The sequence below is a fragment of the Rhinichthys klamathensis genome, unplaced genomic scaffold, assembly GCF_029890125.1.
Source record: "Rhinichthys klamathensis goyatoka isolate OS25496 unplaced genomic scaffold, OSU_Roscu_1.1 h1tg000176l_1, whole genome shotgun sequence".
NCBI classification, from domain to species: domain Eukaryota; kingdom Metazoa; phylum Chordata; class Actinopteri; order Cypriniformes; family Leuciscidae; genus Rhinichthys; species Rhinichthys klamathensis.
Genome location: NW_026606705.1, coordinates 8,073,308 through 8,088,615, shown reverse-complemented (window position 1 = coordinate 8,088,615; position 15,308 = coordinate 8,073,308). Strand labels below are relative to the sequence as shown.

Here is a 15,308-nt window from a genome sequence, read left to right as displayed (position 1 = left end):
CTGGCAAGTGCAGCTCTTCATTAAAGATCTCATGACTGACTGTGAGGCGATCGCCTCGTTCAGATAATGTTGCACAATTAAAATGAAAAATGACACACATAAATAAACTGTTTTAAAGATTGACGTTTATTGTTCAAATAATTTCAATTTCGTGTCTAAACTGCGTCTGGCCATTACTTTCTGACAGTCACGCGGGGAGAATGGGCGGGGATTTAAATTACGTTCACCTGTGAATGCAGACACGATGGCTGGATTGTGTTTACATTACACTGAGATCCGATCACAATGCGTCCTCGACTACCTCCGAACCGGATAACATTCCGATCAGATGTGCGTTTACACTTGTCTTTTCAATGTGTATGTGGACAACATCCAGATACAGGTCGCATGTTAATGCCAAGTGTAAACGCAGCCGAAGAAGCTGACGAGATCGCTTTGGTTGGCCGGTGGATGGGAAATTTTGTTATAAAAAGCGAATGGATGGAAGCGTCGATAAGAGCATGGTTGTGTGCAAGCTATGCAACAAGGAATTCGCTATTGCTATTAGTGTAGTGTAGCAATATGCTATTGCTACACTTAATGGCAAAAATTGCACTGGTCTGCTGGACTTGGTTGAACAAAAATAAACTATTTTGTTATGTATTCAGTCATTATTCAATAGTATACTAAAAATCCATGTGACAAAAATTACTTCTCACTGTTCTCAGGTCAAATATTTATGCAATTAAAATGCGATTAATTTCGATTAATTAATTACAAAGCCTCTAATTAATTAGATTAATTTTTTTAATTGAGTCCCGGCCCTAATCTAAATACTCTAAAAACATCTCACGATTCGTTAATCTCCATAGCTGTAATAGTAAAAACGTATAATAGCTGTAGTAAAATTATTCGAGAGAGTTTCACATGTAATACATAGCTATTTCATATGCAAGCATGTCAGCCAATCACAGCAGAGGCCGGTTACACACAGCAGACACGCCCCTTCAAACAGAGCGTTCAAATCAGAGGCTAAAATCAGGCTAGGAAAAATGCCTTTTATTTCTAAATTATGCCTATTTTTGATCTAAAAAACATACTAACATTATAAGGGCAACCCAGGAAACATTATAAAATAATATAAAAAACCATTCTAGGGCACCTTTAAATAAAGCGAATACATTTATTCATCCAAGTGCAGTGTGTTGTATTCATGTTTTCTCAATGTTTTAAATATCATCAGCCGGCAGGTCAGATGCATAATGCAATGCGTGACTCGTGTAATTTTTTTAAAACTCTAGTTACAATAGTGTAAAAAGACAGGAATTTAGACCACGTAATCATTCGGTCGATTGCGGCGCACACCGATAATAAAAAATGACTGTACACGGCAGACTGTAGACGGAAGTTTTCTAATTCCCAGCGAAATAACAATATATAACCGGTCTTTAAGAACGTCTTGATCGACTGGGATACAACCACTCTCCTTGCCTCCCTCTCCGTCTTTTCCTGGCATTTCTGGTTCCCTGATTTATGTTTTCTTTTCCCCGACATTTTTCAGTCAGTTAGTCTCCTGCTCTTCCACCAAGTTCATCGTTAACTTCAGGCTGCCGCCTCAACTCTGATTGGTTCTGTTCACGAGCTGGGGTGGGACTTTTTTGGGGTTTTATTGGGTCCATCTGATGTTTGTCACTGACTCTGACTGAATAATTAATAAATACTTTAGGTCGGACTAAACCATTTTTATGGAGGTAAGAGAAGCAGATATTTGGAAAAATATTTACCCAAATTGCACGTTTTTGTGGTTTTCATTTAAATCTCAGGCATACAACTAATATAAATATTAGAATTATTTATACTACAGGGGCCTAAATAGTATAACTGCTGGATTTTGTGGGGCCCCCTGGGCAGCGGGGGCCCCTATAATTGTCACCACCTTTCACCCCATTAGCGACGGCCCTGATTGTGCCGATGACCCATAGAAAGTTTTGTAAAGATACGTTCTTGCGTTCATGAAATACAGCATTTTAGTCCTGCATTTTGGATATCAGTCGACTCGGCATGACGCCCTGAATCTAGCGAGAAACACTTTTATGATTTTTGGACAAACTGTTCAGAAGTTATAACCAAAAATTGCAATTTTTCGTACATCCGGACCAGTAGGTGGCGCTGTGCCAAAACACAGCATGTAGCCTCAAGTCATGCTTGTGATGACATGTACCAAGTTTGGTCTGAATACGATAAAGCGTTGCGGAGATACAGCCTTACGTCTGTTTTTGCAAGCACTACGCTAAAAACTTCTGAACCATTTTTTTAAACAAAATTTTCCCACTGATTCATTGGCCCAAGACGATTTGATTACATCATATGACTTCATTTTCCGTCATGTAAATCCTTCCGCCATTTAAACATTTTTGTAAAACTTACTTTTTCGAACTCGTCCTAGACGGTTGCTCCGATTTTCACGAAAATTTAACCAGATCATCTTCAGACCATGCCGACAAAAAGTTATGGAATTCAAGTTGATTCGTCAAACTGTTCTTGAATACTAATCGTGACAGCTGCTTCTCTTTCCCACTTTTCTTTGACATACAGGGTTGTGTTTTTCTGACAGGACATTAAGCTAGTGTATAGCTTTGAAGTAATTTTGTGCGTTTTCTGTTGGTATGCACCACACAGAGTCTCTAAAACTGCATTAGGTTCGTTTCTGTCCTTAATTTCTTTATTATAGTATTCTTTTAGTTGCAGGTATCGGAAGAAGTCTCGATTATCTAGACTAAATTTATCTTTAAGATATTGAAAACTTCTTATTTCCCAATTATTAATTAAATTACAAAAAGCTGTAACCCCTCTATTGATCCAAAATTTGAAATTTGAGTCATGCATTCCTGGTTTGAAGTCTTTGTCATGAGCTACCCATCTTAATATTTTTCTTTCTTTATTCAATTTTAATTGTCTTGCTACACTATACTAAATTTACATTGTGAATTGTGCAATTGGGCCAAGTATTTCTATTACATCGGTTGGGATATGGTCCTCTCCCATGAGTGTCTGAACATTGTACCCAGGGATGCATGTCTCAATCTCTTTCCATTTGGCACAGTAACTAGGGTCACACCAGCAACACAGGTAACGCAATTGAGCTGCATAGAAATACATTTTTAAATTAGGAAGGCCTATGCCCCCCTTATCCTTCTGCAGCTGTAATGTTGAATACCTAACTCTGGGCCTCTTCCCATCCCATATAAACTTCGATAACAGCTTATCCCACTCTGTGAATTGTTTTGACGGAATATTTACCGGGAGGGATTGAAATAAGTAAAGTAGCCTAGGGAGGATGTTCATTTTTACCACTTTTATTCTATCACTTAAGCCGAGTGGATAAGTAGACCATCTCTGGATGTCTGTTCTAATACTTTCGTTTATTGGGTTGTAGTTAAAATTATATAGTAGTGAAGAATCTTTGGATAGAAATACTCCGAGGTATTTAATTTTGTTGGTGCTCCATTTTATATCATATGTGGGTGCAGTTTCATTTGAGGGTGAATGATTAAACAATAGTATTTTGGTTTTGGAAATGTTCAACTTGTATCCAGCATATTCATTATACTTTCCCAAAAGATCCATCAGTATGGGAAACGATATGTTAATATCTTCTAGAAATAACAATATATCGTCCGCAAATAATCCGATCCTTTGTTCTCTTTCGTTGATCATAATCCCCTTTAAATCATCTTTCTCCCGAATCGCTTGAGCCAGTGGCTCAATCTATAAAGCAAAAAGGGTCGGACTTAATCTGCAGCCCTGCCTACATCCTCTACTAAGTTCAAACCGGTCTGTCAGAGATCCATTCACTTTTATTCTTGCGGTTGGCTTATCATAAATTGCTCTAATACATTGAATTAGATTCATTAGTAAGGCCAAATTTCTCCAACGTTAGATATAAGAAATCCCAATTTACTCGATCGAAGGCCTTTTCTGCATCGAGACTGATCAAGGCCGCTTTAAGCTTTTTGCTGAAGATATTGTGAATCACTTGCAGACTTCTTCTGATATTATCTTGCGTTTGCCTACCAATTATAAAGCCAGTCTGATCCTCATCAATTAAAGGTTTCAAATCGTTTAGAAATAATGGATGTATATAGCTTATAGTCCACATTTAAAATTGATATTGGCCTATAATTGGCACAATTATCTCTATCTTTATTTTCTTTGGGGATGAGCGTAATAATTGCTTCCTTCCATGATGGAGGGGTCTTGCCTTCTTTATGGATATAGTTTAAAGCTCTAAGAAGAAGCGGCTTCAATTCTACCTTAAAAGTCCTATACCACTCGCCGGGGAAACCATCACTACCTGGGGCTTTATTTGCCTTTAGTCTATTTATTGCTTTATCCAGTTCTTTTGATGTAATTTCTGCTAATATTCTTTTATTTTGTGTTTCTCCTATACAGGGAAGGTCTAATTTGTCTAGGAATGCTCTAATCGACTCTTTGTTAGAAGCGCCCTCTAGTGAATATAATTTGCTGTAGTACTGGTAAAAAGTGTTTTCTATTTCTTTTGGCTCAGTTCGAAGCTTTTGCGAGATAGGGTCTTTAATTTTAAAAATTGTTGAGTCCGCTTGTTGTTTGCGTAGTTTTCTAGAGAGAAACTTTGTTGATTTTGGGCCTAGTTCATAATATGCTTGTTTTGTAAATCTAGCTTTTTTCTCTACTTCATCATCTAAATAATTTTCAAGTTGCATTTTCAATTTTTGAATTTCTTTTTGAGTGTCCTGATCTTTTTTTCAAAATGAATTTTTCCTCTTTATCTTTTAAATCTTTAATTAATCTTTTATATGCTTCAATCCTAGTTTTCTTAATGTTTGTTGCCTTGGCTATTAGTTTTCCTCGTAAGACAGCTTTTAGCGAGTCCCATATTATTGATGGATCCACCTCCCCATTGTCATTTTCTTATATAAATGTTTTGATGTCCTGTTTGACAGATCCAACTACTGATTGGTTGTTAAGGAGGCCCACATTTAATCGCCATACAGTATTTTGGGGGTTATTCTCCAAGTTAAGAGTTAAATATATTGCGCTGTGGTCTGAAACATCAGTGATTCCGATCTTGCATTCGGTTACCCTGTAGAAATCTTCCTGTCTCATTATAAAATAGTCTATTCTTGAATGAACCAAGTGAGGCACTGAGTAATATGTATAGTCCCTCATAGTTGGGTGGAGCTTCCTCCACACATCCACCAGCAGCCATATCACCCTGTAGCCCAAGACTGGTTGCCCATTGAAGCTAAGCAGGGCTGAGCCTGGTTAGTACTTGGATGGGAGACCTCCTGAGAAAACCAGGTTGCTGCTGGAAGAGGTGTTAGTGAGGCCAGCAGGGGGTGCTCACCCTGTGGTCTGTGTGGGTCCTAACGCCCCAGTATAGTGACGGGGACACTATACTGTCAAAGAGCACCGTCCTTCGGATGAGACGTTAAACCGAGGCCCTGACTCTCTGTGGTCATTAAAAATCCCATGGCACTTCTCGTAAAGAGTAGGGGTGTAACCCCGGTGCCCTGGCCACATTCCACCCATTGGCCCCTGCCAATCATGGCCTCCTAATAATCCCCATCCACTGAATTGGTTCTATCACTCTCTCTCCTCTCCACCTATAGCTGGTGTGTGGTGAGCGCACTGGCGCCATTGTACTGTGGCTGCCGTCGCATCATCCAAGTGGATGCTGCACACTGGTGCTGGTTGAGGAGAGAACCCCTGATATGATTGTAAAGCGCTTTGGGTGTATAGTAGTACATATGAAAGCGCTATATACACTCACCGGCCACTTTATTAGGTACCCCATGCTAGTAACGGGTTGGACCCCCTTTTGCCTTCAGAACTGCCTCAATTCTTCGTGGCATAGATTCAACAAGGTGCTGGAAGCATTCCTCAGGGAGTTTGGTCCATATTGACATGATGGCATCACACAGTTGCCGCAGATTTGTCGGCTGCACATCCATGATGCGAATCTCCCGTTCCACCACATCCCAAAGATGCTCTATTGGGTTGAGATCTGGTAACTGTGGAGGCCATTTTAGTACAGTGAACTCATTGTCATGTTCAAGAAACCAATTTGAAATGATTAGAGCTTTGTGACATGGTGGAAGTAGCCATCAGAGGATGGGTACATGGTGGCCATAAAGGGATGGACATGGTCAGAAACAATGCTCAGGTAGGCCGTGGCATTTAAACGATGCCCAATTGGCACTAAGGGGCCTAAAGTGTGCCAGGAAAACATCCCCCACACCATTACACCACCACCACCAGCCTGCACAGTGGTAACAAGGCATGATGGTTCCATGTTCTCATTCTGTTTACGCCAAATTCTGACTCTAACATCTGAATGTCTCAACAGAAATCGAGACTCATCAGACCAGGCAACATTTTTCCAGTCTTCAACTGTTCAATTTTGGTGAGCTCTTGCAAATTGTAGCCTCTTTTTCCTATTTGTAGTGGAGATGAGTGGTACCCGGTGGAGTCTTCTGTTGTTGTAGCCCATCCGCCTCAAGGTTGTGCGTGTTGTGGCTTCACAAATGCTTTGCTGCATACCTCGGTTGTAACAAGTGGTTATTTCAGTCACTGTTGCCCTTCTATCAGCTCGAACCAGTCTGGCCATTCTCCTCTGACCTCTGGCATCAACAAGGCATTTCCGCCCACAGAACTGCCGCTCACTGGATGTTTTTTCTTTTTCGGACCATTCTCTGTAAACCCTAGAGATGGTTGTGCGTGAAAATCCCAGTAGATTAGCAGTTTCTGAAATACTCAGACTAGCCCTTCTGGCACCAACAATCATGCCACGTTCAAAGTCACTCAAATCATCTTTCTTCCCCATACTGATGCTTGGTTTGAACTGCAGGAGATTGTCTTGACCATGTCTACATGCCTAAATGCACTGAGTTGCCGCCATGTGATTGGCTGCTTAGAAATTAAGTGTTAACGAGCAGTTGGACAGGTGTACCTAATAAAGTGGCCGGTGAGTGTAAATGCCTCATTCATTCATAAGTAATTTTGTAAGATTTCTTTTACTCCTATTTTTACTTGTGGTATCTAGTTTCAAATTTAAGACTGAATTCCAATCCCCTCCACATAAACAGATCCCTTCCGCTTCTGCTGTGAGTGTATCAAAGAATTCTTTATAAAATGTTGTTTCGCATTCCGGTGGTGCGTAGATGTTAACCAGTGTCATAAGATTATTATTGATTTTACCCTTTACTAGAATATATCGGCCCTCCTTATCCTTTATTTCTTTGAAAATGTCAAGCTTTATTTTTTTGGTTACAAGTATTGCAACTCCCCTCCTATGACTTTGTGAATATGAGCTATAAAATATGTTGTAACCAAATTTAATATGTTTTTCAAGCTCCAAAGCTCCTAAATGTGTTTCCTGTAGTAAGATGATGTGCATATCGTCTTTCCTTATTCATCACCCTTGCCCGCTTTACTGGGTTACCTAATCCATTGACATTTAATGACATTAATTTAAGCTTCTGACTGTGCATCATAAATGCGAGGTGGTTCAGATTGGTTGCTTGTCTTATAACCATGAACTTTGAACATGAACTTTGTAAATAAAAATAGAAACAAAACTGAACTTAAAGCAACAGAACAAATAACGTTAAACTGAAAAAAGGCTTCCAAGGCAGGGTATTCGCAATTCACCCATTTCCCCAAATAAGGTAAGGGGAAAAGCCTCCCTCTAAGAGAGGACCCCCTCCCAGAACCAGCGTATAAAACAACAAGAGCTTTTCCACTAATTCTACCTTAGGCGTTTTAGCTCCTTCAAATCAGGCTATTTGAATCATAAAAAAGAGTGACAATATTAGTGTTTACATCATTGACAGTCAATGACAAAATGCAACTGAACACACAGCTCTTTGGAACATAGCTAGTACCTATTTCCCTCAGGTCTCCACGTCTTTGTCTTCTCGGTTCAAGTATTGAACTTCTGTTGGAATTCCTGTAGCCGTTCCCGTGCTCTCTTGGCTGTCTCCTTCTCTCCGCGAGGTCCAGTCTTCGGGTCGGTGGTGTGCCAGTTCCGCTGGTATTATCCACACCGAGGTGGCCCTCAAGTACAAGACCTCGGCGATGCAGATCTCTTTCGGCTTCCTCAGCGCTGTTGTAGGTAGGGCTGGGTACCGAGTTCGGTACTTTTTAGGTACCGACCGAATTGCCTCGATACTACCGAGTATCGAAACATGTCTTGTTTTTCGGTACCACATTTCGGTACCTAAGTGGTTAATCTCGCCAACGTCAGTGAAACAATAAGCATGCAGCATGATTGGCTGTGGCGGAAAAACACTAGATTACGCGGCTGCCCAGAGACGCGGCTCGTCGCACGTGAGGCTGCAGTGTGTGTGTGTGTGTGTGTGTGTGTAAGCGTCCCCAACCCAGATAGATAGAAAATATGTGGAAATGATCCAAAGTGTACCTATGTCATGTGCCAGACTCGATGCCAGATGCACGCGATGCAATATTTTCGACAAGATCATTGCTGCCAAGACCGGCAACACGGTAAATCTAGGCACTGAAGCGCACAAAATACACTTGAGAGTAATGGTGTTCACATCGAACGCGAATAGAGCGTCAAATACGCGTCTAGTTCGACGCTTGAATCTTCAGCTCGAGTTCAAATTTTTCAACTTGCGCGGAAGACGTTCGCGGCAAACGCGTCGCCCAATTCGCGTCATTCGCGACGCCCGGCGCGAATGATGCGTCTATTCGCGTCTTTGCATTGACTATGTATGTAATCTACTCGCACAAATAATTAAATTCGCGTTCGGTGTGAACACACCATTAGTAAACACTTGTTCATTAATAAACAATTAAAATATCTCCTTGCTATTGTTTCCACATCCATAATCATAATCCTCGCGTACTCATATTCTGAGGTTGTTTCGCCTCCCCCTTGACTCCAAATCATCAACTTTTCCCCGCAATGCCCTTTGCTCTTTTAGTGACTCTTGGAGCACTTCATTTGCCGCTGCCGACCAACTTTCCAATTCCTCAATTCGCGCCGCCGCCTCCTCGAGTTTATTGTCATGTTCTTGTAAGGATAGCGTCGTAGAAGCTAACTGTTGGTTAATCTGTTGTCTGAATTCTGACAGTTCCTCTTTCACTTCTCTCTTTACTTCTTCTTTAAACGATGTTAGATCGGCATTTAGCTGAGTTCGAAGGTTGCTTATTTGATCGCTTATATCTTTCAAACTTGGTTGAGAAGTCGAGACACTGCTGTGTGCGTTTATGCTAGCATTGTTTGCATCAGGTGTATTCGCTTCACCTCCTTTGCGTCCCTCTTGTTCTGCTTTTCCAGTCATCTTTTGGTTTCTTGTTTTAGTACCCCCGCTCATATTCCGAGTCTTTTACCTAAACTTAGATAATATTCGCTGAATTCAAGGGGTTTTAATCGCCTGACTTTACAGAGCTATCGTTTCACACGTCCATCTCGTTCCGTTGCATACCGGAAGCCGCTGTTTTTAGTTTTTATGTTACTAGCTCGTTACCGAATCAAACTCAATATATTTTAAACTTTACCATTACCAGTATCGATATGCTAGCTTGACAGTGAGTAATACCAGCCATGTCAGTTGTTTATATTCATAATGATAAAGTTAGGTACATGTCACTACATGCACTGCGCTCCTCTCCGCGGCGCTGGTAAACGCGTCCTCCAGCTGAGGGGTCGCGTCCTCCACCGCGGGGTCGGCATCGCGCGTTCATGTGTTTTGGGGGCGTGGCTTTGTAAGGAGCCCAGACGGGAGAGGGTGGGAGTGAATGAAATAAGTAGCTGTGTTTATTGCAGCACTGAGAGGACTACAGACACTCGATTTTTATACTTTCTTTTTCAGAGCACTTACATTTTAATTATGTCTTGGTATATATAGACAGTTTAAACAAATTTGGGAAAAAGTTTTTTAGAAGATTTCTACCTACCCCACCTTTAATGCAATAGGTTAGCTAATAGCTAATCAACCAATCACATGGCAGTTGCTTCAATGCATTTAAGGGTGTGGTCCTGGTCAAGACAATCTCCTGAACTCCAAACTGAATGTCAGAATGGGAAAGAAAGGTGAATTAAGCAATTTTGAGCGTGGCATGGTTGTTGGTGCCAGACGGGCCGGTCTGAGTATTTCACAATCTGCTCAGTTACTGGAATTTTCACGCACAACCATTTCTAGGGTTTACAAAGAATGGTGTGAAAAGGGAAAAGCATCCAGTATGCGGCAGTCCTGTGGGCGAAAATGCCTTGTTGATGCTAGAGGTCAGAGGAGAATGGGCCGACTGATTCAAGCTGATAGAAGAGCAACTTTGACTGAAATAACCACTCGTTACAACCGAGGTATGCAGCAAAGCATTTGTGATGCCAAAACACGCACAACCTTGAGGCGGATGGGCTACAACAGCAGAAGACCCCACCGGGTACCACTCATCTCCACTACAAATAGGGAAAAGAGGCTAGAATTTGCAAGAGCTCACCAAAATTGGACAGTTGAAGACTGGAAAAATGTTGCCTGGTCTGATGAGTCTCGATTTCTGTTGAGACATTCAGATGGTAGAGTCAGAATTTGGCGTAAACAGAATGAGAACAAGGATCCATCATGCCTTGTTACCACTGTGCAGGCTGGTGGTGGTGGTGTAATGGTGTGGATGATGTTTTCTTGGCACACTTTAGGCCCCTTAGTGCCAATTGGGCATCGTTTAAATGCCACGGCCTACCTGAGCATTGTTTCTGACCATGTCCATCCCTTTATGGCCACCATGTACCCATCCTCTGATGGCTACTTCCAGCAGGATAATACACCATGTCACAAAGCTCGAATCATTTCAAATTGGTTTCTTGAACATTACAATGAGTACACTGTACTAAAATGACCCCCACAGTCACCAGATCTCAACCCAATAGAGCATCTTTGGGATGTGGTGGCCCTGGATGTGCATCCCACAAATCTCCATCAACTGCAAGATGCTATCCTATCAATATGGGCCAACATTTCTAAAGAATGCTTTCAGCACCTTGTTGAATCAATGCCACGTAGAATTAAGGCAGTTCTGAAGGCGAAAGGGGGTCAAACACAGTATTAGTATGGTGTTCCTAATAATCCTTTTGGTGAGTGTAATTAGCTAGAACAATGCAGTCAGCGCTAACTTTGGTGAATACAACATATAGGTTTCTAGCAGCTAGCTATCGATCTCTATCGTGAATGACATAAACATCTTAATGATCAAGCAAAGTCACAGTAGGGCGACATTTTGTGTGAATGGTTGTTTTCACCAACTGTTTGTTATGAATTTGAATGTTCATTCATAGCCTATTGAAAACTTTGACTAAATTTGTTTACGACGGAGCTTTTTGTTTATGCTCACTAGGAAATGCGAAGCTAACGTTATCTTGCTATTTTATTGCGTCCTTGTATGGGAGCTAAAGTTATAACCTCTGGTGGCGAAACGTTTTCTGGTATTTTTCTGGTAATGTTTCTCCTTTTCTTCATTAAATGAAAGCATTTATCTGACTTGGCGACATTACACCTTGAATCAAGTATCAGTAAAACTACAAGGGGAGGGGACGGGATGAGGAGGAGGGAGGGTCTAGCTAGCCTCCGTTTTATTTGACAATAGGCTTGTTTGAGATGAGCAAAATCTGCGCAGAACCGATCACCGGTGGTCAGCGCGAGATGCATGCCGGTTAGAAATGTGTCCGAGTGCGGTCCACCTTGCTCTGATGTCATGCTGACATATGTTAAAAAACTCTCGCGACCGCAAGGCGCACGTGTCGGATTCTGCAGTCACGTGCAGTTGCTCTCCACCGACTGCGCTGATCAGAAGGATGATGGGAAACGACTTGCTGACGACACAGCTTAATGCTGATTGGTTTAAACAACCGTGATGTATTGTTCTCTTCTCTAATTTTAAAACTCTGATATCATGTTTTATGTGTATACGTTATGTGTGAATATTCCCAAACTCTCTGACAGTGCGATCTCTATGGGTTAGCAATGTAATTTTTTTTTTTTTTTTTACAATACAAAAACACATCTGTATTAAAGAAAAAAAGATTGATAAACAAGTGTTTGGAATGGAATTAAATAACAAGTACTTTTGGTGTCTTGTTCATTATATTTGTTTTCATATAAAAGCAACATAAATTACATCCAGTTTATTGGCAACACTGTGCATGAGCGTGAATCCCGCGATATCAGTCTTTGATTTCACAGGTGTCTGATCCACTGCGAGAAGAGAGATCTGTCCGGCTTGCCTGCGCTTGTTTCACTCCTCCTCTCACTGCAGCCGCCTACTCTCGACTACATTTAAGGCGAGGCAAGGCGCATCTCAAACAAGCCTAATACTTCGAAAGTCAACAAGAAGTGACGTCACCCAACATCGCTTAGAGCACCTTTTAAGTAAAAAAAAAAAAAAAACCTTATGCTCACCAATATAATACAGTTTTATTGTTATATTTTAAAATGTAATTTATTCTTGTGATGGCAAAGCTGAATTTCAGCAGCCAGTCTTCAGTGTCACATAAACCTTCAGTTTATTTGGTGTTCAGTTTCTCAACAATAATTGATGCATAATTATAAATTATGTCTCTTATTATTATCAATGTTGAAAATGCTGCTCAATATTTTTGTGGAAGCTATGATCATTTTTTTTTTTCAGGATTCTTTGATAAATAGAAAGTTCAAAAGAACTGAATATTTTATAACGTAAATGTCTTTACAGTCACTTTTTTATTCATCCTTGCTGAAAAGTATTCATTTCTTAAAATCGTATTTACCCCAAAGTATTGAATGGTAATATATCACGGTTTCCACAAAAAATTAATGGCAAAAACTTTTTCAACACTGATAAGAAATGTTTTTTGAGCAGCATATTAGAATGATTTCTGAAGGACCATGTGGCACTAAAGACTGGATTAATGGCTGTTATCATCACATGATTAAATTACATATTAAAATATATTAAAGGGGTAATTAAAAATGGAGATTCAAAATCTTCTTCATAAATATTTATATCAATAGATATTTATTTTATGATAAGATTTTTTTCTATTTGACTTTAATTAAAAAGGTTAGATTTTTGTGAGTATTTTGAATGAAACGCATACGAGTTAACTCTACAATAAAAACATACTGCGAGTTTCAGAACTCAAAACTAACTCCCCTATTTAAAATATGAATTATTCTTTTCTAACCTTCTAAAACTGCCAGATTTGAATTGTTATGTCATGATTGTGACGAGTGTCTTGACACGATACGTCATCGTCATATGTAGCCTTTTCAAGGAGGTGTTTTCTGGACAAATCATATCTGTCCATCAATCACAAGAGCAATACGGGTGTTTGTTAAAGATGTTGAGAAAGACCGTCAAACTCAGACGTGTTTCTGTCAGGGGATGTAAAGAAACTACACTGTCAAGTCACCTTCATTTATATTGTGCTTTTAAGTAACAACAGGTAACTTTTCAACCTTCATAATATATTTCCAAGTCTCTTGTGATGGTACATCGACTTACAATAGGTTGAATGACACGTCTGCCATAGCCTGACGGGGTCTGTAGCGTTTTTAATCGTACTTTTAAACTTCGGGTTTCGGGTAGTAACCGGCGAACAAAGAGAACTACAAAATTCGACTGCTTTACGGCATATACGTCACTTCCACCACCACCCCCACTTCCTTAAAATCGGACTTGCGAGCCAAATGTTATAGTCATGGCCGAAGCAGCACAGAAAAACAAGAAAGCAAAGGTTTTATCGGAGCAAAGCAAAAAGAGAAAAAGAGAAAATGATCGCGTTAAAGGCAGAACGAGGATCAACATTGCAGAGCTGCCAACTCTCACGCATTGGCCGTGAGACACCCGCATTTGATTGGTTTCACACGCTCACACTTACGCCACACCCCCGGTTTCTCACGCTAAATTGTCAACCCGGTCGGTCAAATCCCTGAAAGATGAGTTTATCTATAGATCTACCTGTTGAGCCACTCGTGATCGACAAGTTATACCGCAAATTAGTTCAAATCTCCCGGAATCTAGAGCGAGCGCGCACGCGAGACAGAGACTGTGCTCCAACGCGCGCGGACGCCAGAGAGAGAAAGCGAGCGAGAGACCTTGCGTGTGCAGGGAGCATCGAACCCCCCATCGAAAAAAGAATGCCTCTCTCTAACCTCTCTAATTCGCTAGAGTAGTAGCGAATTATCAATCTGGTAGCTAGTAAACGATATTCTAGTTTTTGATGGTTAGCTATCGCTAGTATTCTCGTTCTGATTTGAACTTTGCAATCGATGAAATGCAAATAGCAAATGTTTGACCTAAAAAGTGTAGTCTACTCAACATGTACAAAGAAAGGAGGAAGATTATTAATAAAATCATATTTTAGGATACCTAACATGTCTGTGATATTTGTTTATTTGTCTTGCCTCAAGCTATAATGCAAATCGATTTGTAAAATTTGCAGATTCATTTATGGTAGCTTGATATTATAATATTGACGATATATGGTTATTATCAACCACTCAAACATTGCATTGAAGTATCATATAGATCCAGTAAAACGGTAACCAATAGACTAGGCTACTATAATGACGCTGGCTTGTAAATGTGAGCATCGCGATCATTTGTCGTTAGAAAAAAAATAAAACCCATGAAATTATATTCATATGACATGCTGAAATATATGCCACTGTACCTGGGATGAAGACATTTCACACGCGACGCAAGCAGAACACCTGCATGTGACCTCCTCCTACAGTGTTCAGGGCTATCCTGGTTGTCAACAATTGCACGTGCATGTAGGATGACAGAGTTTACGACAGTAGTAGAGGACAATACTGTTTCCCAACTGTAGGGGGAGCCCGAGAGCAAAAAACTACCTGTTGTTACTTTAACAATATAGATTAATTTCACTGTAAAGCTGGTTTGAAACAAAGTAACTGTTATGGCTTTCCAGTGCCCTTGCCGTTGATGATAGGAGTATGCAAGTTTAGAACGCGTACTAACAGAGTCCATGCAGATGGTTGTAGATGCATAAAAAATGTCTCTTTATTACTGGCTTTATTAAACATGATTGCGAACTTCCTGTGGCCTTTCCTTGTTCACATATACACACAAAGCCATACCTTATAGACCGCATACAACTAAAATCCACCTTACAAGCTACTCTGCCGTGCGGTCAAAAACTGTGTGCTTCCTAATCACCAACGCACACACCTGTTGCTCAGGGGATCTAATTATACACAGCACCACCCAGTAAACAAAAACGTTACTATCCCCAAGATGGCTCCTACACACCGGCCCCTTAATTG

General features: G+C 40.5%; 1 protein-coding gene and 1 pseudogene across 3 annotated transcripts in view; both read left to right on the top strand.

Annotated features, from left to right (window-relative positions):
* The window catches only part of tmem19 (transmembrane protein 19), a 100,397-nt gene that overhangs the window by 34,975 nt on the left and 50,114 nt on the right, over positions 1-15,308 (top strand). The window lies entirely within an intron of this gene.
* On the top strand, positions 5,216-5,332 carry LOC130092605 (5S ribosomal RNA; annotated as a pseudogene).